Below are 22,768 nucleotides of genomic sequence, written 5' to 3' on the forward strand. Positions count from 1 at the left end.
ATTGATGTGTACATCTGATGGATTCAAATGCAGTAAAAAAGCTTGCGTATTGATCACATGTGCCATTAGCACTTTGAACCATGCTTTTATTGGAATCACTTAAAAGTGCATTCCTGTATGGTGTTCTGAGAAAATGGATCCCTTGCAAATGCATTCACAGTGGATAGATACTTCCATTAGGCTGAATATGAAAATCATCAGTAGTGCAAACATAAACAGAAAGCTTGACCTTGGAGGATGCGATGCAAATACCACGAAAACAAATGTCAAAGTGCACTGTCCTGTTGATCCAAGAGGACGCTTTAAAGGGAAAGGTTGGATTTTTCTTGGGGTTAGTAATCTATTCAGCTGGATGTTAAGCACAGAAGGGGGCAGGAATTTTGAGGAGTATCTAACAATTGGGCTTTTCTTTCCTCAGAACTGCATAATTATTGAGGTTAATTCAACTCACAGCTTGTGCGCCATTGTCTTTGAATATGGCTGCAACTGCTTAAATGAATAAATTAGTGACACAACGAAGCTAAAAGACAAGCTCTGCCTGAATGCACAATGTCAGAGACACTGGCTCCGAGCATAAGACAAAAAAAAGCCTTCACTTGATTTGCTGGAGACAAGCTTTGTATTTTACAGGCCCAAGTTTGCTCAGTGATACGGTTTCTCTGGTATCTGTGCGACATGCTCAGTTATTCACAACTGGAGGGATTTTACACAGCCTCCACTGTATATGGGTTAGTCTCTGTGGTCTGCGTTCCCTCGGCTTCATTCTTGATAAGGAAAACTAACATTTCTCCGGTTGTGACAAGATGCCGTGTACTCTTCAGGGAAATGATACAACAAAATGGGACAGATGCTCCCCGCTAAAATAACTTAGATGACAGCACAGACAGCAGCATAAGAAGAAAAAGTGATGGAATGCTTTTTGGGTGAATAGATGGCAATTTTTTCGATTCAAAAAATGTGAAAGTGTTGACAACACACTTGAAAGTGCTCTTCCCTTACTTACTCACACCAAGTCTCTTCCTGGGGTGGAAAAATAAACTGGTAAACAACTGCTTTATAGCACATAAAATGAAGTAGGATGCAACTTCTGACGTCTTTGCCTATTTTTAAATAAAGTAGAACTTTAACCCTTTCACGCATAGTGGTCACTACAGTGGACAGCTATGCAAAGGCTGTTTTCTTGTATTTGTGTCAGTGTTGATGGTATACTTGCACATAAACCACTACATTGGACACTGATGTGTTACTACATACCCTGCCACCCACTGGTCGTTTAATCTCATTATAGATGTATGACGTGTTTCATTGTACTTGTTGTTATTTAACCCTGTCAAGCAGGAATTATGACAACCTCAATCAGGATTTTCTCTTAAGTAAGTCTTTCATCTTTTCATGCCTAAAGATGAATAAAAATACTTAAGAAAAAATTATGTCATAATTCATGCATGAAAGGGTTAAAATTATTTAGCCACGTTGCCCTAAAGTCTACTGAAAATAATACATGTGACAGTTCTGAATGCTTTTATGGAAATGTTTAACTCATCCATTAAGAGTTTAATAATTCAGTTCAATTTTATTTATATAGTGCCAAATCACAACAACAGTCCCTACAAACACCCTACAGTCACAGAGAGAAACCTCAACAATCAGACCCCCTATTAGCAAGCACTTTGGCGACAGTGGGAAGGAAAAACTCCCTTTTAACTGAAAGCAACCCCCAACAGAACCTGGTTCATTGAGGAGCAGCCATCTGTTGAGCTTGGGGGTCAGGGGAGGGAGACAGGACAAAAGACATGCTTTTGGCCTAGAAATTAATAATAACTAATGATTACATGCAAACTGGTGTATAAACACAAAAAATAAGAAAATCAAAAATATTCTGGAGTTGTCTGGAGCTAAACTGGCATGTTGTCTGTTGATTAATGGTGCATATTTGCCTGTGTCTGCTTCCCATTGAACAACAATGTCTTTAAAACAGTTTATTAAATGGATATACTCTTTAGAAAAGCTGCTTAGGGGGACCACGACACTCAGTGCAGCTCTGTGAAACTGTGCACAGTGATGCTCTGAGCTAAACGCCAATCGGGCACGCCCGAACATGCCCACAACGCCAATGCCAGTATACTGATGTTTATCAGGTTTAATGTGTGCAATTATCAAGATAGACAAGTGATTTAGAAAGCCAAAATTTGCTCAATAGCAATTAAAGGAAACACAACACACATACACTGAAAATGAGGATGTTATTAGAAAGTCTACAGCAGGTTTTGCAGGTTTAACAAACTGAAGCCTTCTGCAAGTCTAGACTTCTATAAAATAAGGCACTAAAAGCATTACTGGGGTTATTAGACTATTCAGGACTAAATGTCACAGTAAACTGTTGAGTATTTGCTAAAACTCTGCAATACTAACCTCATAATACCCAAAACACTCAAAACACCTTCCTATGTGAACCAGAAATCTCTCTGCAAACTTATTGCAATGCATGCATTAACTTGATGCAGACTGCTGCTCAAAATTAACTATAAACAGCAGGAATGTGCGAGTGAGTTCATCTTAACACTCAGCCAGCTGCAACCACTGCAGGTATTTCCCACAGTGCCATTCTTCCTCCAAGGTGTCATTTAAATATACTTAAAAACATCCCCATCTGCGCTCCTGTGTCTGTGGCGCTGCTGTTATTTCTTCAGGCTCTTGACATGAATGATGTGTGTCCTTGACATGACTGATGACCAGCTGGAGGCCTTGGCTAGGAGGATAAGCCCTCTAAGTGGTGCCGAAGGGCCAAAGAGACCTTAGCTTCAGGAGTAGCTTCCCTGTCTCTGACACCCCTTCTATGGGTGGAGCGGAATCTGACTGTGACCAGTCTGTGAGGTTGGGTACCTCTGGCCTTTCAGGGTCCTTCACTGCTTGAGTGCTTAATTACTCACTACACCTCTTGCTGTCAGGCCACCACTAAGTCCACCATTAGGGCTGGTTTAACGCTGTCTTAGTTGTTTTTCCATAAGAGGTGGAGAGGTGAGACTTCATAACAAAGCAAGGCCTGAGGGCAGACAACTTGGAACAAACTGAGCGTCATCAACTTGTCGACAACAAACAGCAACACAAGAGAAGACAGGTACTAGTCGCACAAAGATAATGATTTAACTGCGGGGGTTTTCTGTTACACCGGATAAGCCTCTGCAGTCAAGATGTTTCCACTTGTTAGTTCTTGATTTTTGACTTCCAGAGAAAGAGGTCGGAAAAGATCAGAGACCTCATCTTAGAGAAAACTTGCCACAGCTGTATCAAAGATCAGGGCCCGATGGAATAAGAGATTAAATGAGCCAGAGCATAATGTGTTTTAGGTGGGTACGTAAACTGCAAGTTTCCTCCCTATTTATCTGCCATGGGTGCAACTGCTGACAAGCTCATATGGTGTCACAGTAATCTCTGTATTCAGATAAGTCTAAAAAGCCCTGGCCTGGGAAGAATAGGCTGGATCAGCACTTTATACTGCATTTCCTCTCTCCATGCAGTGATTACAATGCCAGTTAAAGCTGCGCGCTCCTTTTCCTTCCAGCGTGCACTCATTATAGAGTGGCAAGTCAAAAAGCCCCACACAGTGGTAGGCATCCTGATCCCGGTGTGCCTTTCACATGGTAAACAGTTTTAGATGGGCCCTGTATTGTACTGCTAGAATACAGCATCTGCTTTATGGCATGGAAAAAATGCATTGTCACGAAGTGGCAGTGAAAGGGCCATTGAAGAGCAGCCAGGGCTTCACCGAAATGCTGACGCTTTGACCGTGACGCGGACTAGTGGCTGGTGGTCTGCCCCGTTTGCGCACTGAGGTTGTGAAGCCGAAGGTCAGGCCATAAAAATAAAATATAGGTGCACGCGACTAAAGTGACAAATGATCCTAGTCGTCTGGCCAAGTTTAAAAACTGTCCTACTCAATATACTGCGTAACTCCAGCAGAGCTAAAAGGTCTCCAGAGATGCTTTGTATCTAGGCTCAATGCAGCAACATAGTGAGTCAGAATGCTGCAGTGAGCACTGGAGCTTGGCCAGACTGGAATGAGACACTATGCAGAAAGAGACAGAAGATGGCCCTTATCCTTTAACTCACCATTAAACATTTACAGCGGCACTCTTGCACTTGGAACCACTGAGATCAGCCACTGTGTGAAATGTGGGAAAACTTCTTCGTATCCCGCTATCATAAACGATCCAATAAATGCATCTTTACGTGGAGCTGTTTATACCAAATAACGCATTCAGTATTTCCTCTAAGATGGGTTAGTTCTGTGTAGGAGATGAGGTTATGGAGGAGAGGAGGGGGAAAAGGTAGTTGTAGTACAATGACAGAACTTACTGAAATTAGCCTTTGCAGATTAATATGATGTTATCTTGAGTTATATATAATCCACATACTGCCATGCTTGGGATCAAAGGGAATAAACTAATCATAGCAATTCCTGTTTAACACTCAGCAAATGAGTATTCAGGACTGAAGTGATACTCTGGAAGCCAACGCAAAACGTTCCCATTAAAGCTGAACAATATGAAGACACATACAGTGTTTACTGAACAACGTCTATTAGAGTTGCCGCTAATGATTGATTTTTTTTTTTATAATCAATGATTTCTTTAATCTGATGTGATACTCACTAAATTGTTAAATTAAATGACCCTCAGAAGTTTTTCAGGTCCGAGTGTGCATGTTGACATGTTTCTTTTCACCATCAGTCTAAAACCCAGAAATATGTTGTTTAGCTAATTCAGAGTTGCAATGGGTGCTGTAGTTTATCCTGGCTACCATCAAGTGAGAGGCAAGGTGTACTCTGGAAGGATGTGGCTGAAAGCATGTCACACAGATAACACAGAAACAGATACGCAATCACATTGACAATCGCATCGTGCGCAATAACCAATTATCTTAACCTCACTAACTGCATGTTTTTGGACTGCGGGAGGAAACCAGAATACTCAAAGAAAACTTCTGCTTCACCTAGAAAGGCCCTGGACAGATGGTGGATTTGGCCTTCTTGATGTGAGGTAACAGGGCTAACCACCACAGCAATTAATTTTTTTTCATTATTTCCTATTAGAATATTCTACCCAATGTATAGGGTAATAACTGTTTCATAAAAACTAAATAACCTGCATGTGAAGGAAGCAAGGATGTCGATGAAAGCTGGAAAAAGCATTGAATGGATGCTGTTATTCCAGAGGTCAGGAGTGAAACTTCAAACTCCAGCTTCTCACCTGATTTTTAAAAGAAAATGTAATATATCACAAGATATTTATATACAATGACGTACACATCCACATAGCCCACAGCAACAAATTCACCTCCCCTATTACCATATCAAGCACATGCCTCAGATTCTGCTAATTTTAGCATTACAAAACACAGATATGTTGAAGTTGCTCCGGTTTGAATTAATCGAGCTCCAGAGGAGAATGAAGGAGGTTAAGCATGCAATTGTCCAATGTTATGCTAAAGAGTCACTTTTATACAATTTTACCATGTCCAATGTGAAAACAAGAAGTGGCATGTCAATCAAACTGAAGTGCTATGACAAGCTGTCCTGGGTGGCCACCTATTCCATTATGCTTTAACTCCGCACACAATATGAGTCACATGGGTAAAAATGGATGGTTTCAAAAAGACACTACGGTTAAAAATTGAACCTGTGCCGTAGATAGCATCAGATCAGTATTAGCTTTTATTCAACACTCTTCTTTTCATTCTTTAAACCAGCCATTTAGAAGGAATTAATTCAACAAGGCTGTCAAGGACAAGGCTCTGCCACTTCTGCCAGCGCTTTGCTTCCACTCAAAATTCATATCCAAAGTCCCATTTCAGCTGAATCACAGCTCAGATAAACAGGCTGAGTGAAACTAATTCAGAGGCTTTTGTTTGGGGGCCAAAAGAGCATTTTTAGCTTTCAGTCTGGCTGCATTTTGATGCTAGACTGAGGGGAGAAAAGAAAACAACTCACAATCAAGTCCCGCGAGAAGGCAGGAAGAGATCACAAGCTCTTGCAGCTTTTTAATTTTGTGGCGGTGAGTAAAAGAAGGAAAATGTAATGATAGTGGAATACCAAGAGCTGTACTCGCATACATAAAGTGATACCTTGATGATAGACGGGGAAAGGACAAATCCTTAGGCCTCCAGCAGGTGCATTGTCTCCAGGATCAAAAGAAGAGAGCCATATTTTAGCTGCATCCTGGTGAGATGGAGACCATGTCCTGGTCACTGGCACATCCGTGTCTTTTACCCCATCTTGACTCCCTCACTGTCCTCCACTCTTTCCCCCTTCATCCCCATTTCCTGTAGGGGAACGACTGATCAATAGTGGTCTCCCGTTGTGAGTTATCTTCCGAACAAAAAAGCTGTTTCGAGCACTGTGGTGACCACAACAAACATGGACTTTTCGCTCAGTGGAAAATCTACATCCAACCCACATCTTAAAGTTGGGACAAAAGAGAAGATACTTTGGTGGGTTTTATTTGTCTCTGAAAAAGGCAGATTTGAGTAGGAGGAGGTAGGGGGCGGGGGGTTAAAAGCTCTTTCAAAGCATGTTTTCTGTTCTCTAATCTGTCTGTCGTTTCCACCCATACAGACACACTTCCAATTTGACTTCAAAGCTCAGGGGATTGTGAACGATACGGATGAAACTCTGCATGAAATCAGTTTTTTTTCTATCATTATCTCTTCGAAACACACTGTAGCTATTTGCACTGTGTCCTGCTGTGGCACTGAATGTTAACACAAACTCGACTTTGGTAAATCTCGCACTGCGATGTTTGATTTTAACTTAATTTACGCCATTTTTTTTTTTTACGTGACTCAGCTATCCCCGCAGTTGAGTGGGTGGGTAGATTCGGTTTGTATGGATTTCATTGCCAACACCCCCCCCCCCCCCCCCCCCCCCCCCTAGTCTTCCCCAGCTTCAGATTATGGGAGTAGAGTTATCACAATCTCCCAGGACCAGATTTTGGGTGCAGGGCCAGGGTAATCCTAGGGAGTTTGACTTAGGTGCCTGAAGCTTAATTAGATTTTTTTTCACTGCAGATGACTGTGGAGAATCCAATCAAGTTGACCTCCATGTAGTTGCCCTATTGTGGACTGATTAAGTGCTACATCAGCGAACAACGTCTGATTTTAAAAGGCAGCAGTGCAAGAAGAAAATCTAAAATCATAAAATCTGCAAGCATATAATGAATGCTACTGGGCTGTACCACTGGGTATCATTGTATAAACTTGTAAGCTCTTGAGATACACACAAACCTAACCCAGATCCAGATGCAAGTACGCATTACAGACATTACTGGGAAATAGTGCTGGGCGATATGGAAAAAATATTTATCACGATATGAATTATTTTATATCACGATAACGATATATATCACGATATACCACCTGACCTGTGGTCATCTGGAAAGTATGCAGTCTTTAAACAGCGAGTGGAGAGGGTGCAGTCTTTGTTTTGAATTACTGTAAAGCATGTCGCAAATCCGGGTGCACGTAAAGCAGCACCATGTTGCAAAACCACAAGACAGAGTTTCTTTGCGAAAAATATCATTTTTTAATACTTTATTTCTCTTGTTAAGAGTATGTATAGTGAGAAGACAACACTAATATATTTGCACAGGCTATTTAACCCTTTAAGACCTACCATAGAACCAAGTCCACCAGAGCTTATCTTTACATTTATTTATTTTGAGTGTCTTCTTAGTTTTATTTTTGAGACACACAATTTTTTATATACTACAGGAAAAATAAAAATAAATAAATGCAAATTTGCAAAAACACAGCATGTGCATCAAAATAAACTATTTACAACAGTGTAATTTGACTTCTAAGCATCCCAGAAACGATACAGAAGAACATAAAGTCAAACATGACTTTTAAAAACACCAACATAGGCTTTGAAGCTAAAAAACTACATTTTCCGCGAAAATGACGTCACTTCCGGTTTCGGGCAGGTAATGGCGGACATGCGAGAGTTCGCGCTGACTTGTATACAAACTAGGAAGTGTTATGAACACCTGATTGGATCGGCAAAGCCTGTTTCTGGAATATTATGTTTTTGTTGCTGCAAGTCTGGAATATTATGTTTTTGTTGCTGGAAGTGCTTTTTATGCAATTTTTGCAAAGCTATATGTGGAAGGAAACCGTGACCTAGGGCAAGCTAATGGAATAAGATGTAAGTACAACTCTTACGGTTTCATATGCAAAAAAACCCATTATTGCGCTACCTTACGTGGTTACAGTTCTACAGGGATTTAAAAATAGTTAGGCAAAACGGAGTGTGCCTGCTCCGACCGGTTGTAAAGGGTTAATGATATATTTTATGTAATAATTTGTAAAATTCGGGCTAGAAACGATAGAAACGATAGAAGACAAATGGCACGATAGACACTTTTCTATCCTCCACACGATATATATCGTCATATCGCCCAGCACTACTGGGAAATCAGATATTAATGGTCTCATCTAATGTGTGAATAATGACAAACAAAAGTAAAGGTTACCAAATGGAGAAATGAAATCTATGAAAAGTCATATAGAAAAGACTTAAAAAGGAAATGAAATAAACAAAGAAAAAACAGAGGCAGAAACCAAGCCAGAGTGGTGGAGATCCGTGCATAATCTGCTCTCAGGGCACGACTGCTCCTTTTCATTTTTAAACCCATACCTACAATCACGGATTATAAAACAGGTTTAAATAATTCCATAAGCACTGTGCATATCATGATCTCAGGCACAGGCTTTGGAAACCTACAGTTTTAATCATGATCTTTCAATCAGGGAAAACTGAGATTTTAACTCAGATAGCAGTTTGACTGATTATGTAAAAGCCTCAGATGTGCACAGCTTGGGTAAAAACATAAATGTATAGAGAAATCTAGGAATTCTTCAGAATGATCCGACCCCCACCTCCCTCTGAGTACATTAACAATTTAATCCATTATTCCAAACCAAACACATTTCATGAAAGCAGCAGAGAACATCTAAAGAATGCCCTTTGCCTTATGCATTCCCTTAAATGTCAACTACAATCAAGATATTGACAGCAGAACTGTGAGCTATATGAAATCCACCTCAGAGTGAAAGTGTGCTATTTTTCTCTTGTATCTGTGGAGGCGTGCTCCCTGTCATGCAGTAAGCCCTTTGAGTAACATGTCCACTGTGGCTCCACTCATTGAGAGATGTGGTCATTGTGCCTTGAGCCCCTGAGAGGCCCAAAAACCAGCCAACCTTGAAGACCCGAGCATTAGGTCTGCCTCAAACCAGAATCTTTTTAGCTTCTACCAGCACAATGCCGACTAACACCAACACCAGCTATGCCATTCAATGCCAAGGTCCAAATATAGTGTGAAAATGTAAAGAAAATAGTAAACAAAGATTATTATTGAGACTTTTTTTTTCTTTGAGAGTCTGCATTAGGTTTTTAACACCACAGGGCTCTGGCTATCAACAATGGCACATTGACAAAGCCTCATTGATATTTCCACATGGAGAACTGAAAAAAGCCTAGTGTTCGCCCAGACGGCTCTTAGTCACACTAGACATTTGATTGGGTTATCAGGCCAGCCAGCCACAGCGGAGATCCTGATAAATGAAGTTGCCATGCCCATTCTCCCTTCCTCACAGCTGGGTCGAACTAGCCCACAGAAAGGAATGATCTTAGTGACAATTACATTCCTCCAGTTCCTGAAGATGCACAGCGCTGAGAATCCAGCACAGGACTGAACACACAGAGATTATACTGATTGCTATTCCATTGCTCGCGTTTGATTCTAAATTGCTCTGGCATAATACCCTAGAACACCAGAGAGGATGACCTTGGGTTTTAGTTAATAAATCAAATTCACAGGCTTCCCATAGTAGAAAAAATTATGCTTTTGATATAACAGGAAATTTAAAATGCTTGAATCTACTTGAATATACTGAGTAATAGCAGCTTGAGATTTAATTTGAATTTAAACTGATTTAAAAATTTTCAGTGCAGAGGAAATATTTCCAGGCTCCTTCTTCTTGCACTTGGGTCCAGCAGGGGACACAAGTGCTGCTATTCACCATCATACTCTAGTCCAAGATTAAATGATGATTTTCTGTATTGATGGTGTTAACATTTTTAGAGTAAAGGGGCAGAAATACATTCTAATGCATTCAGCACATTTTAACATTCAAGGTTCTGAATACAACAAATATTTGACGTTTTTATGTGATCATATTGTGTCAAGAGATCAGCTGACAAATTTCCAAAGCAGCTGCAGCTGCCTGGCAGAGTGAGTAACAGTAATGGCAAACATGCAGGATGCTCGTTATTGTTTCAAATAATGGATGGCCCATTTGAACCTCTGTGAACATGTGGTCCGTGGATCGCTCTGCCGATTGGTTTAAAGGCAGGAAAAGGGATTTGATGTGGCAGCATCACTAAATTTGATGATTCTAATGGTTTTCTGACCTCAATCTTCCCTAATCATTCTGAAGCCTGGACAAAGATTATCTGGTTATAGATTATGTTTTTTACACTACATGTGGCACCAGGACAAAAAAAATAGCAGCTGAAGTCAACACTGTGTGCTTTTGATATCTCTGTGAATGTGCACATTTATCTGCTCTACAAAGGAGGAATCGGAGATCCTCCCTTTGATTTGTTTGCCATCCTATTCCTCTGTCTCCCCGAGAACTGCTTTTTTTCCCAGGATTCCTGTGGTTGTATTTGGGAGGTTTAAGGGATAAAAAAGAGGGGAAGAAAAGCTCATTGGTCTCAGCACTGCAGAAACGGCATCCAGAGCCAAACTGTCATCCCACTTGGATTAAGGGCCCTTCAGTGGTGGCTGCTGAGCTTCTAACATGGTATCTTACCCTCAGCCAGGGTGTGGGAGGGGGTAGAGGGGTGGAGCAGAGGGTAAGGGCATTAGAGCGCCTGGCCTAAATAAGACCTCGAGGTCAGCGAGTCCTGAACCATGGCAAAGCCACTTTGTGTTTCCATGTCAACTTTATTCATGAGCTGACAGCGAAGTGTCTCCTTCTTTTCCTGTTGATTCGCTGTTGCATCATGCGCTGGGGCAACAAAGATGATCTAAGCCTTTGCTCCGCTTATCTCTGCAGACCCCCACTTCTGCAAGTTTTGTTGGATGCAGTGTTCAACAAGAGACTAGTAAGGCTGCGGAGGCTTGGGGATTGCGGTGGATTTTTGGCACGGTACAGGCCAATTTTATAAGCAGAGAAAGAGCTGTGGTGATGTATTTTCTGAGCTATTAGTCTACACAAGTGGGCTGCATCGCAGTGCCAACAAAGAGTGGGATGTGCAACGCAGTTTTTTTTCTCCTTAAGCTCTATGCAAATAGGAGGAAGATGGAAGCTTGAGAATGGAGCAGAAAGCTTTCAAGTGCACACTGTTCACTGTATTCCCTGCAATTTTGGCCAGCCTGCACCCTGCCAGTGGAGCAATGCCCACCTCCTGTTGTTTTCAGGACAGGAAAGGGAAGCACCGGTCGTTGTTATGTGCTGCCACTCGGCCACCAGCTACCTCTCCAACATCTGCTGCCCATCCAAAGTTGGCCAGAGCTTCAACAGGCCCGAGGCTGTCGCTCCAGCAAGGACTGCCTCTCCAGCCCTCTTCAGCTGTTCAAAGAGAGGCTCCAACACCACAGTTTCTATTGTGGATCTCCTTCAGCATAACCCCTGCATCACCCCTCCCCAGCATTATCACCACCCCCACCCACCCACACACATACTGCAAGGCAAGAGGCAATAAAAGCCTCCCTGCCAGTAGAGAAAGAGAAAACAGACCCCCTTTGTTCCCCCCTGCCCATTCTCAGCGTCCATGGAGGTACATGATCCACCCCTCCTCCCTCCCCCTTGGAACCCCAAAAGCTTGAAAACACTCCCACTTCTTCCTTTTCCTCCCTCCTCCTCCCCTAGCCAGTAGCAACGAAGCAGCGCATCTGATGAGATCTCATAAAATGCACTCCTGGAGCAAACATCGAGTTGAATTTCCATTTGTTCCCATTGGATCTCTAAATTCGAGGTTGAGTGGTTCAGATCACCTAGTTAACAAGGAGGTCTAAAGGGGACAGAGAGAGGGCATAAAACCCGCAACATTACATTCCATTATCTCAATGTCCCATTTCAAAAGGGTCTATTGCTGTCACCCCCCTGGCACTTACTTAGGATAGAAAAGAACATCCTTAAATGCTTTGTACTTACTAAAGGGGGTTGATAACCTGACATGAGTAATATTAGGGTTCCCTTGGCAACCTTGAGTGACTGGGCTTGATGACCGTCATGGTGTGAAGCTCCAACGTAATGATTTGGTCACAGGGGGCCATCCAAGGAGGTCTTCACTGACCTCCATCCATCCAACATCTGTCCAACTACCTGCTGTCCAAAATCTATAGCCGAATTTTACAGCAAATCAACTTTTAATTCACTGAGCACAGCATCTCTGATCAGCAGAGCTTCCGAGTCGGGGCTATGACTAACAGCTTTTCCATCAGTGATTCATTTGATCTTCATTTGGTGATTTATTATTATTTGCTTTATGAAATCCTTAAAGTAACAATAATGCCTCTTTTTTGTTGTTTCCAGAGCTTAATCCGACATAATTATTAACATACATCTCGCTTTTTTTTATCCAAACCATAGCCAATGGTATTTAGTTTATTTCAAAAGATGACTAAATAATAATTCCTCACATTTGAAAAGCTTGAATTTACGCAAAAACAAACACGCTTAAAGGATGCTCATTGTTTTCTGTCATATACTGTTGCAAAGGCAGATGGCCAGTATATGTGCTAAGTAATCCCTACTTGCCAAAAGCTCAGGCTTTAGACTGCTCTGTTTCAGATATTAGTGTGAGAAAATCTTAACACGTGCGAAGCTTGAATCAAAGCATTTTTATAATTTTACTTTTATTAAAATTATTAGAAACATGTCCAAACGGCTGATGAGGAATTTTCTGTCTGTGCACCAATCGATCAAATCATCAGACCCTTGTGTCAGCTATTTAATGTGCTGTTACAAGCAATGAAAGGAATCAACTACTGGTTCCAGTTAAAACCCGGAACCAATCCATTATGAGTTAATGTGTCAAAGCTTTTGCACATCAAAGTCACATCCAAGTCTGTTTTTGTACAGTAATTAGAGTCAGGTCCAGGTATTTGAATTGATGATACAAACCTGTGCAAGCTTACTTTTTTTCCTCACATGTAAATCCAATCAGTAAACAACATGGGGATCAATAAAAAAAAAATCTGACCTATAGGAAAACTCAGCAGTGGCACTGGTGTTAATAAATTCTTGTCAATATCCATAACAGCAAGAAGTAAAAGGAGAAGCCGAAACCAAGACATCTATCTAATCGAGGTTCACTTTGTACTTTTTACTTACTTCGTTTACCCATTTTTCTTAGTCATCTGTCGCCATTTACTCCCGATAATAAAATACAAGTCTACGGTGTAAACACCAACAGTTGCAGCTGTGTGGAGGGATTCACAGGAATGTGTCAATTCCCATTAGAGCTGCTGCTTAACTGACTGTGAAACTCTAATTGTACCCACCAGCTTGCAACCAAGCAGGCCCGACTCACCGAGAGAGAGACAGAGAGAGACAGAGAGAGAAGGAAAGTAAAACATGGGCACATGTAATGAACATGTATGAATGCCTTTCTTTGCCTCTGCATACATTTGTCCAAATTACAAACAGTGAAAGTGATCAGGCAGCTGTGAAGCAGGCAGAGCACCGTTCCCTCTCTGGTATAATAATGAGGCACTCATCAGTCCCAAAATGAGACGAACATGCCTATGACAAGGAGGTCCAAATGATGTCAGTGTGCTGCGCTGCTGTGCGTGATAGCTCCACTGGGATGAAACACCCAGACCGCAGTGACACTAATGGGTAGGCATGGGCCTCCATCATTCCCCAGGGAATTTAGCCTCATCACAGCCGAGCAGCACGGCGTTTCTATTCACAATGGCTGCTGGATCCTCTTCACTCGGGACACGAGAACACGTGTCGCCAGAACTCACTCAATCATTCAGTCAATCAGCTGGAGTGACTTATGATGGTAAATTATTGATTAGTGCGTGTGCACTTTTGCATGAAAAAGAAATTATTGCAGGGGGTATTTATGGTTGGCTTCAGCGCCTCAGTCATAATTTCTACAGGAACTGGAATCAATATCAAGATATTTGCTGAGATCTGGGAATATGGCCACATCCTTAAAATAAGGGGCAAGAATTACAATAGTTATAATATCATACACATTTCAAAACTCCGCATGCACTACTAAATGTTCATAGTATGATTAATAGTCTCTTGCCTAACATAAACAAATGTCAGAGAAACCCGAGATGTTTTCTTGTTCCTTAATGTTTTCAGCGCTCAGACCGAGGTCTAAAATATCTTCTGTTCATCATCATATAGCATAAAATATTTCATTTGAGAAACTGCACCCAGAAAATTGTTGTTAATGTTGTATGATCTAAATTTGCTATGCATGCTATATTTGTATCAAATATCAACTCACTGATGGATTACTGAAATCATTTACTCCTGGTTCTAATGCCTAGATTCATGCTCGGTTGGCCTTAATTGTAGTAATGCCTTCATATTCCCATTTCCAGATTTTAGCACTTAGTTAATTCAGAACATACAAACTATGAAATGTCACATAAATGATTGTCAAGACTTGGAAAAAAGAGACACTTGTGATTAACCAGAAGCGACCTTTACACTGACAGGTCCCTCTTTCTAAACGTCTACTGAGACTAGCCGTCTCCCACCCTGACTTCAGCTTCACTTTGCCGGAATCGTGTTATTGTTTCATCTCGGAATACGTGTTGCTTCCCTAAACAGGCATTACTCTGACATGACTCAAATGTACCCTTGATGAAATGGCAGGCTCTCAGGTTCAGACCAGTTCCTGAAAGAAATTATGTCATCATTACAACAAGTGACACAGAACAAATCTTCCTTTCTATGAGGCACTTTGTTCTGGCCTGTGAATGTCCACGGACGGCTGCTTAGAGAAGGCGCGCTGATCACTTCTCACAGAATAGCCTGCGTTTTTCTGCAGCCCACAGAGAGAAATTGGTGGCATTTTCCCTCCAACACCCAAGCTTTTCCCATAGCCCCCGGAGCAAAGTTGCCCGTCGCTGGTTTTAGGTCAGCGTGCAGTGTGACTGACTGGTGCTCTCACAATAACTCTGGCCAACGTGTGTCATGATAATCCCTTAGTTATGCAAATCTCCCCGTCTAGAGTCATTTGTGATGAGTTTGAAAGTAAAGAAGGCAGCACAATGTAGGTCGCTATCTTGTCCCGATTTCTCCACATTTGTCAAATGAGGCTGAAATGTCATGTTAGCGGCACTCCAGTAGCTGTGGATTAAAGCCTCTCTGAGCTCAAGCTACAACCTGATCAAGAGACTACCACAAAGCACACAAACTGTCTGGGACGTACATTTTTGCCGCCAGTTTTATGAATTAATGCAAACTAGACATAAGGCAAGGATAGAGGGATATTGTTATCGTCTTAACCAGATTAACTATAGTCTGCTTGGAGTGAATAAACATTACTAGAAAGTGTGTCAGGCTTTTCAGAGCAGTAAGCGCAAGGCAAGAGCTTCAGACAATAACACAGGGGTCATTAGCATTGCATTAATTTGGCCAACTGAGCAGGCAGCGAAAGTGTGCAGTCAAGGCATGTGTGTCTGGGTGTATGTATGAGTGAGAGTGTCTGGGGATGAGCAGAGGAGGGGATGAGGAGGAGGAGGGGTGTTGTTGCATGATGGTGAGTTCCCCCTTTACTGAAGCTTTGACCAAGGGGCAGACAGACGGGGGAGGAGGAGGAGGTGGAGTGGGAAGAGAGGATTGTGTGAAAATATGTTTGGGGTTTTTTCCAGCAAATGAATTGTTTTGACTGGTGGAAAAATAGTGTGAGATGAATTCTGTGAAATCTCAGGGGGGGCCTATCATAATCAGATTCAGTCCCATGAAGGGAAATTAGACTCAGCAAAGTGACTGGTCAGTCAAAACAACACAGAGTTGTGACATGAATATGAGGGGAATCAAACATGTGGGAAGCAAATCAGCTTATGAGGGATTGTGCGTGTATCCAGACAGCGATTTCATCAACACAGGACAATAAAAAGCAACTGTCAAGTACAGTAGAGCTGTCTATCTATCTGTGGGAATATCCACTATATCTACACCATGTGATATGTGATGTGATGATCGAAGCAAAAAGATCAAGTCCAAAGACAATATTCGCAAATAAGTGCCAATGATTTGTTTTTTGTGTTTTTCCCCTCAGCATCATTAACGCGTCACGGTACGTGTCAACCCTTTGATTTGACAGTCGCTCACCGGAATATGTCCCACACCTTTTCGCTCTCTCTGACGATCACCTAACACGTAAAATACCACCCAGAACAGCGCGGCGTGTTATTTAAAATAAACCACTCCTGCACACTCCCACCCCCCGAGAAGGAGCTAAAAGAGGGGCAGTTTTTCTATCGGCATCCTTCCAACGTGCCACAAAACTCCTGTCAGTGAACTGTAAGCCACACGACACGTGCTTATTATGAATGGTCTAATTTAGCTCACCTTACCTCCTCCCTGGGCGGTGAGAAACACAAAACCCCTTCTGTGTCTTCAGCCTCCCGCGACAGAGCGAAGCCGTGAGCCGCGGTTATTCACGTGGAGTCCCCGCTCAGAGCGCCGAACCTCTTGCACTTGCCTCCGATGCCTCTCTCAGCCACCGGTCCTCTCCTCTCTCTCTCCCACCAGTTCACCGACATACAAACACACACACACAAGCGGGGGCGCGCAGCAGCGGTCACCCGGAGGCGTGCGCACGCCCATTGCGCGCACTGCAGCGCCGCTGCTGATGTATGGTGGCCTAAAGGCAGTGAACCATTCCAGAAAACTGTTATACAAATACACACAATAGTGCTTTACCCCCCTGAAGCCTCAAAATCACAGATGGACAACATCTGGACAAGCTTATTTTTTTCTTTCTTTTTTTTAAATTTTTCTTTTAATATAAAAAAGCCAGACTGTATATTTTAAAGGCCAAACGATGATCCTTTTTATTATTATCTAACAGCGGGGAGTGGCTTTTTCATTTAACTGCTTTCTCGCTGTTTGCTTTAAAAAGGCGACAAGTACAAGCAAAGCTCAACACTGAAATACGTACAAAATATTTTCATTAATCGGGCTGAAAAAATTAAAAGATTACGTTTAAATAAAAAAAAAAAAAGTCTGATTCACATATTAGTCAAATAAAAGTGCTTTCACCTTTCAGGGAATTCCAGCTGTTCTGGAAACTAACTGCTTCCAGACAGTTGCAAGTTCTGATGCATGACAATTTTTCCTGCAGGCAGGTTTGCGCTCATAACCATATAGCAGCAGCCCGTGGGATCAACTGAGACCTTTGGCGGATGAGGTCATGTGACGTTAAAAGGCACACTTTTATCTCAGACTGCTCTCTTCTATCACTGCACATTACACACATGCATTATCCGAGGCTTAGCAATGGTATCCATCTGCAGCCGTGGAATCACACAAAGAGCAAGTGACGCAGTTTTTACGCGGATAAGCCCGGTTTTGGCAAAGAGACAGTTTGTGGTCTGCCATGCAGAAGCCGGTTGACTGAGATTAGCTAAAATTAGGTTGTGACATAAGATGAAAACGGGTTTATAACGTATATGTGAAATCACCTGAGGGAAAAACCCCCCAATTATGATCGTAAAAAGCTTAAAGAGCTACAGAATCACCTTTAAGCTTGAAAGGCGCGCCAGTCCCCCGCCGCAGTACACTATTTTCCAACTTAGCCAGCATCCCCTCTTTAGTTGTATGCGAAGAGTTTCTTTGATTTGCTTATATAGTGTTAGAAAAAGACAGAAAACTGAGGCAGAGAGAGGAGTGTCATTTCTGGGCGTGATTCCCCAGTGGCAAACGCTCCAATATCCCCCCGTCATCATCTTAAGGGGGCCAGGGAATTCTCACCAAAATTTGCCTCCCCACACGGGGAAAATACTGTAATTGTCATTGCCTCTCATTTAAAACTGCCTCCAGACATGTCTGCATACGTCTTGAATCTCATTAAAATATTCTCTTAATTTCCCCCATGCACATTATCTGTAAAATACTCAAAGGGATTTTCACAAGTTCAAGGATACAGCACCACAGAGGCAGAGTATATAACACTTTGAAAGTTGCAAAGTGAACGCCGTCAAGGCTTTGTGTTGAAAAGCAAAACCCATTAGAGGAGACGCTGTGTCTGCCTCACTGGCATCGCCAATTACGGTGCCTTTTACTACAGTGGATCCTTGAAGTCCTCTGCTCACTCAGATGCAAAACTTTACGCACGGCACAGATACTGTGCGGGAGGGAAAGTCATCTCTCTGCGTGTTTACTCCACTATTATTCTTTATTCTGTACAGAACAAACCGTGCACGGCACCAACAAGCCAACCATGAAACGATGTTGTCCACATCAGAGGTAATTATTAACTCACACAGCTTGAACACAGGCCAGCAGCCCAAATCCTATAGGAAAACACAGCAGCTCAAAAGACAGCATCAGACATCAGATGCTCCATTTTTTCCAAAGTTTTCGAACTTATTCACAATTTGTAAGTGTAGTCAGTGCCAGTGCTTCAAATAGGGTGTGACTGATTGCAGTGCAGTGGCATTTGTTTGCACTGGCTTGGTTGTTCTCAGGTTAAAGCTGGGATATTAATAGAATATGTGATTGGTCCTTATCTGGGAATGAACGGGGAAATTTATATGATTTGTTATTGCTGAAATAAATGTTACTTATTCATTTATTTCCACTGGATATTTTTATTTTAAATTTCAAGTAAGTTGTTGACCGTCATATAAGAGCCGATGAACCCCTAACACTGTTCCTCTGCTCGGTGTATTGGCTGCGCATCACTCTATCAGTTGCTTTTTTCCCTTTCAAAACATTGCTATCATGTTTTTGCAATTGAGCGGCTTAAATCTTATCTTAACATCATTCGTCAGCTCCAAAACTAATTAAGTGCTAATGAGCTGGGTTTATTAGCTGCAGATAAATGTGAGGTGTAATTGAGCAGCAGCCACTTGGAGGATAAACAGTTGTTACATAAAAGCAAAGATGAGAGAAGGCAGTATCTGTCAAAATCTCCTCAGGATCCATTTCGGGTACAGACCAAAGAAACATATTCATGTTTACAGTCTGGAGGTTTGGCCAAAGGTGCAAAAGAAATCAAATTACTGATGCAATTACAGCTGCGGGACAAGTTCATGAGTCAGAGCTGTTTACATCAGAGGAGGATGCATTTCCTCTCTGTCTGCTGTGTAATTACATTACATGACTTCTCTATATTGAGAGGGAGCAGCCTTTAAAGCCTGTCTAACCATGTTAATACACAGGGGGCAAAAACCTGATGGGAATTTACAAATACAACATAGGGACAACCTGTGGATGTTAGTCTTCATGTGACTTCATGGCCATTCAATATGGTGTTCTGGATTTCCGATTAGAAAGCTACCTTTGCTCATTAATCACTATGCTCCTTGTAAAATTAGTAAAATAAGTTGCTGCTGAAATAAAAGAAAAAATTCTCTTTGTTGTGGTGACTCATTTCAGCCACAGGAATGGGTTTTTAACTATCTTAAAGGCTTAAATCCCTAATAATAATAACAATCATAAAATTAAATGTAAACTTAAAATTCCTGGCATCCCAGTTTTATTCTGGGGGTTTAATCCTTATTTATGTTTTACTGTGCCTACGTGCAGCTCTGCTCATCCTTTTTTATCCTTTTTCCTGTTTAAGGCCACCTTCTTTACTTCCCCTCTCACTGATATCACACAAAGAGCCAAGAGTACAAAAAAAACCCTGAGTTTCAGAAACTGAGTTTTGAGCAGCCTAAGCTTCTTCTTTTTTTTCTTTTTTTTTTTTACAGAAATGACTTGTTCATACACTGATCTTATTATCTGAAACTTTTGCTATTTTTAATATGAGCATCCACCACTTTAACAGTATACCGTTATGGTCAGTAGTTTTCATACACTCACGGGAATCATGGCATGAATGTCATGGTAAAAGGCTTTTAATGATTTCTTTAAATTGTTTAAATTGTTATTTTTTCCAGGATAGGATACCACATCTTTAATTACATATTTAACGACCTTTAAAAAGAAGAATTGAGTGCACAAATTTGAATTTATTCTGGATATTCCCTAATCCAGACAGGGTCAAAGGTAAACACACACACCCCCACCGATATTTGGTTAAATGTCCCTTAGCAGGTTGCACCTTGACAGAAGACTTTTGGTGCCATCAATAAGCTTCTGGCATAATTCTGGTTGCATATTTGAGCACTCTTCTGGGCAGAATTGGCTGAGTTTATTTAAAGTGTTTGGTTTTCTGATAAGGATCTGGCTTTTAAGCACATCTACATAATGTCAACAGGGCTGAGGTCAGACTGTTGGGAAGGCAATCCCAGCAGCTTAATGCTAGCCTGCTTTATCCGTTTCCAAACCAGTTCGGAATGTGTGTTTGGTATCATTGTGCTACTGGAACACCCAGTTGGGTTCAAGTTTCAACCATGTAGCTGATTCGAGGTGAAGTGATCTTGTCAAGTTAAGACAATGTAGAACCTTCAGCAACACTTATTAATCAGTCTGTATGTATACGTTTGGCCTGTGTGAAGTTGTTCTCCCAATTCTAAAAGCTTGTGATGAGTGTCTGAGCATAACTGTATATGGCAGACAATAGTAAAATCATAAGTAGTCAATTTTTACCAGATTCAGTACTTAAATAAAAACAACTAGAGTATAAAAGGCATGCTTAGCTTCAATGATGGGTTGCTGTATGAGCTCTATACCAGACTTGATGTGAAAAGACCTGCCTTGTGAATTTACACCCCCCCCCCCAAAAAAAATACCCCAAAACAAAAACAAATCTACTGCTTTTGCCTTTCAGGAATTTAGATGCACTCTAAACTTCTAGAATGGGATTTACGTGTACGAGTCTTCTTGTTTACATACTAGACGTAACACAAAATCCTTGCTTTCGGTAGAATCTGCATAAGGCGAAAGTAAACAAAACAGCAGCTGGTATAGGTGGAATAAGCAGCAAAAGGCTGTTTTTGTACACAGGAAAGAACTCGTGCCTTTTCCTCAGACTCAGATACTGCTGAATAGCTCGCTCCCAACACTATAAGCAAAAGGCTGAAATTACTTTAACTATTTAATCCAGAGATGATTTACATAGTGATTTTCATGATCGTCTCATATCCACTTTCAGTGAAAAATGTTTATGAAACTGTTTTTGTGCTATATTCATTCAGCGCCACCATATTGCTTTTATTTGCTCTGCCCTTCTGTTAAATTCTAGATAAAACAACATATTTGAATGACCTATAAGGTGTACCATTTCAGACTACCAGTGACGCTGTTTGTTGTGTCCTCTACTGTCTTTGGCCACGGATATGTTTTCATGCGTGTAAGCAGTTGGTGGAGAGCTGTGTCAGTGCACTGTGTTTATGCTGCAGGGAAATGCCATCCATCACTGGCCAGAGCTTTTACCCAGGTGCCTGAGCACAGCCTTGTACAGTCATCTCGTCTCACCTTCTTCTCTGTTATGACAGGCAGCTCAGGGAAAGGCCTTCAAATTATATTCCCATGGAAAATACACCCCTATTTTTTTTAACAACATATATTTGAGAGAAAAAAAGCGCACACTCACACTGACCACACGTATATCTCTCCTCGTACTGCTGCTCAGAAGTTTGGGGTCACATAGAAATGTCCTCGTTCTTGAAAAGAAAGTGCGTTTGTTTTACCATGAAAGAACATTAAATTGCATTGAATTAAATGGTTAGTTCACAAAGCCAAGATGTTTTTCCTAATTCAAGTTTATCATGCTAAAATACTAGTGGATCATTTAAAAAAAAAAAAAAATCCAGTTATACTGGAACAACTGCAAACTCTTGGCTGAGCTTCTGGAGCATCAGTATTTCTGAGTTATGACTGTAATCTCGAAATGCCAAGACACAAAAAGACTTTGCCTTTGAAAGCCATCACAATATTCCTGTTAAGTATTCTTGAGGAAATGAAGGCTAATCCATGCAGGAAATTGACATCAAACTGAAGATTTCATACAATGATGTGTGCTCTTCACTGAGCAGTGCCAATTGGCTAGAATAGAATGACATGAACAGAAAAAGAATGGGGAGGCCTCGGTGCACAACTGGGCAAAAATAGACAAGGAACGGGAACTTCAGACGATGCTGGTCCTTTAGGCAGGATTGCAAAGAAAAAGCCATATCGGCGACCAGCCACTAAGAGAAGTGATTAAGGCTGGCCAGCGAGTCCAGATACTGGGAAAAAAGTGTTACTTACACACACATATCTAAGTTAGAGGCATTTGGGCCAAACAAAACACCATCTGTGAGATGCAGAACAAAGGAAAAGATGCTTTAGGGTTACTTGAGTTCATCTTTCAAGCATAGTGGAGGAAATGCAACAATTTGGCTGCAGTAATGTGTGAAATCTGTGCAGGATAAAAGGGATCTGAAACAAGGGAACAGCTTGTGGGAGGCACTTACATGATCCAGGGTTTAAATGTCTCCAGATCTCCTCACCAAACTCACAGCTAGGATGGGAGTGCAGAATTGTGTTAGAACAATTCTTTAAGTTACATGTAAAGAACTAAACTATTCTTATATTAAAACATATATCCTGTTCAAGTGTTTCCATG

At 41.5% G+C, this 22,768-nt stretch overlaps 1 protein-coding gene across 5 annotated transcripts in view; it reads right to left on the reverse strand.

The window, feature by feature from the left end:
* LOC134631225 (neuronal cell adhesion molecule-like) overlaps nt 1–16,846 on the reverse strand; it is a 77,826-nt gene extending 60,980 nt beyond the window's left edge. For 2 of the 5 annotated variants that reach the window (XM_063479336.1, XM_063479337.1), the window contains exon 1: nt 16,623–16,846. The gene's annotated coding sequence lies outside the window, so the exon portion shown is untranslated. Of the gene's footprint in view, nt 1–16,617 lie in introns of all 5 variants that reach the window. The other 3 variants (XM_063479335.1, XM_063479338.1, XM_063479353.1) reach the window with 2 other exon arrangements.
* Between the last annotated feature and the right edge of the window lie 5,922 nt (nt 16,847–22,768).

The sequence above is a fragment of the Pelmatolapia mariae genome, linkage group LG7 (assembly GCF_036321145.2).
Source record: "Pelmatolapia mariae isolate MD_Pm_ZW linkage group LG7, Pm_UMD_F_2, whole genome shotgun sequence".
In the NCBI taxonomy this organism is placed as follows: Eukaryota; Metazoa; Chordata; class Actinopteri; order Cichliformes; family Cichlidae; genus Pelmatolapia; species Pelmatolapia mariae.